Source organism: Larimichthys crocea, chromosome X (assembly GCF_000972845.2).
Source record: "Larimichthys crocea isolate SSNF chromosome X, L_crocea_2.0, whole genome shotgun sequence".
Classification (NCBI taxonomy): Eukaryota; Metazoa; Chordata; class Actinopteri; family Sciaenidae; genus Larimichthys; species Larimichthys crocea.
Window position 1 is genome coordinate 23358971 of NC_040020.1, and position 3184 is coordinate 23362154.

Consider the following 3184-nt stretch of genomic DNA (forward strand, 5'->3'; position numbering starts at 1 on the left):
CACAGTGGAGGGACATGGTGTGGCGAAGATTTCATCACGTAGGCTAGAGGGTAACTGACTACCTTCTATTAATGGTGAGGCATGTTATTTTATTCTTGCTAATGCCTCCAAGCGATGTGGTGGAAAATCCAATACGAAAAAAAATAGACATGTGGTGCTATAGGCAGGCTTAATAACATATAGACTAATTTCAAACACCTGATGCAAAACGTTTTTTTACGTTATAGTTCATTAAAAAAATGATGTGTTGGGGCTTAAGTAGAAACCTATACAACTTTGCCGATATGGGGTACCGGGCGCCTGGTGTGAATAATGTGTTTTTCTGTTAGCCGAAGCAATAGGCTACAACACATTTGTATCATTGTTTGGATACACATCGTTTTTAGCTTTTCTGTTGTAAAATAAAACGGCAACAATTGCTGGGCAATGGTTACAATGTCCTATTCAGCGTTTAGTTTAAAGAGACACTATGTTGTTATACAAAATAGAGGCTATAAATGTGTGCCCGGCCCCCCCCAATCAACGCAATGCCCGTCCGCAAATCCTTGTGTCTGGCGCCGCTCTGTGTAAGAGGCTACCGTCATCACGGCACTGGCCCGGTTCGAAGTCCGTCACGGACGGGTCTATTCACTGCGTGTCATTCTCATTTCTCTGCCCCCTGCTTCTGTCTATCTGCAGGGCTCAATAAAGGCAGAAAAAGACCAAAAAATATCTTTAAAAAAAATAAAACCAACACACCCACACAGGACCTGCGATGTGTGGGACATTAAAGAGGAAGCGAGACAAAAAGCGAAATTCCCAAAAGATCTGAACGGCACCACAACACATCACGTAAATGTATTTTAAATCACTCACTTTAGTGACTCACGTACAAGGTGGGTGCATTGAACGCAGAGACTCCGGCACAGAAAACACAGTGAAGAGATACTGGAAAAACTGAATTATAACGGCAATCAGATAGTGCTGGGATAACGCGATGAGTCAACAATGTTGACATCTTGAAAACACTGAATTAATGCTATCTTGTTCTTTGCCCGGAAAGAACCCTCTTTCTTGGGATCGGCTTCAACGATGTCCGCAGGGGCACCATTGTACATCTTCACCAAAAGGTTTAAAAGGGCGCTCCTTCTGAAGAAGGAGGGTCGACCGGGGTGCGGCGCCAATATAGCAGGAAAGTGGGGGGGCGCTGTTTTTCAGTTTTGTTGTCGTGGATGTGGTTCATGAATGGGCTGTCTAGGCGGTTTGGGGGTAGCTCCTAAGCTTGCAGATTTTTTACAGAAAGCGCTCAGGTAAGTCTTTCAAATCTTCTATCTTGGTTAGACATAGGTCAGCAACATGTACTGTGTAACTGTGCCTTCCAATTTTGGTTCTTTTTCACTTGTTTTGTGTCATGGTCGACATATTCAAATAAAAGAATCACAATCAGACAGGGTGCTTAACAAAATCCGAAACTGTTGGCAGCCAGCATGATGTGCCAAAAACACAGAGCTTGTAGATGGATTAATTTTTCTCATGATTCATATTCCTATCCGCAGTGACTCATTCAGCTCCTGACTTGGGCACATATTTGTTTGAAAACGCATCTTAGTCTGGACGAAAATTTTAAATAAAGTTCGGTGAGTCTGAACTTACTTTGGCAATTCACATCCCTGTGGTATAATAACAATATGAACAGGTGAAAGGGATTTTTCAGGTGCAGGGAGAGCCTGCAGGAAGTTGAGCAAACCTGCTGTAGAGACAAGGGTCAGCAAAACACGCACACATAGTGAGGCATATTTAACTATAAAGAGTGATAAATCAGCTATCATATCATTATCGTTACGGCTGGCTGCCCCCCCCCGGCGGAGGGCACGCAGGCATTGCGCAGGACAGCTCTCAGCAGTCACAGGTCTGTTTACCCTCCTCGCCCTCTGGAAGGTGCTACATGTCGCTGCTCCAGAACCAGCAGGCTGAGGACAGTTTCGTCCGCGTCACTGTCACCTGCTTAACTCTGTATAAGATGTGATCCCCATCTACCGTGATTGACGGAACTTTCCCACCGACACCCCCAGATACGGTTTATATTGGCTACTGTAGATACTGGCATGGTGTGTATAGCATAATGTATTCTAATGCACGGCCATAGTGCTGTACATTTCACATCTATACTGTATAATTCGAACACCCAGCTAATTTATTCCATACATTCTGTATTCTGTATATATTGTGCGACCGATTTGATACTTGTAATTTACCACGCAATCTCACAATCATTAATAATTCCTGTTGATACGAACTCGTAAATAGTTTAATTAACACGCTCTAATATAGAGTTACCAACTGAAATTACTTTTTTTTAGGAGCAATTCAGCTGCTGGCAAGCTGTATAAAAAGGGCTATATTATTTGGCCCTCAATGCTGTTATACGTACTAACCGCTAATAACATAGTTTATAGTTTGCACTCTGGATTCTGATAAAGGGCAGTTGTTATTGTTATTGTACTGAATATAAGATCTTAAGTCAATGTAAAAATAGCTATCACACACTGGATGTAATTCATGGTATCACTCTCTCGCAACACAATCCAGCTTCTGACTTTCTCATAGAGAACACGTGGCAACCTAGTTGTTCATGTCATGATGATGGGCCACCTACCTGGAATCACTAGAAGAGGCTATTCTTTCATTCAAATAATACCCGCGAGCTCTTTTTGGCGGAAAGAAAGTTGGCTTTGTAGGGGATGGGTCGCACCTGTAGAACACTAATCTGCAGTGACTCTTCTGTCGGGCCTCTGTTCCCAAATGCGGTCCAGTTCATTGTGGACACATATGTTTTGTCCGTTCGGCATGGATGGCAATTCGGTAATAATGGGATCTTTGTGGCTGACCTGCGTGAAGCAACGACACTGTCGGAATGATGACTGGATCAGTAATAATACAATTGCAGGTAACCTACACTGGGAAGCAAAAAATTAAAACTGGGCAGTTTAGTATCGCCTGTTTCGGGGGCAAAACAGTGCTCATATCCAATGGTTGGGGGGGTGGAAACAGGTTGTGGAACTTAAACTCTCCTCTGTAATAAAAAGCCACGTCGAAACAGTTCGGTGAATTGTGAACGCACCATCTACAATTCTTGGTCACACAGCTGCTACGAATTTAGCTCACACATCATCCATGTCAAGCTCTGTTATAGAAACTTCTATGT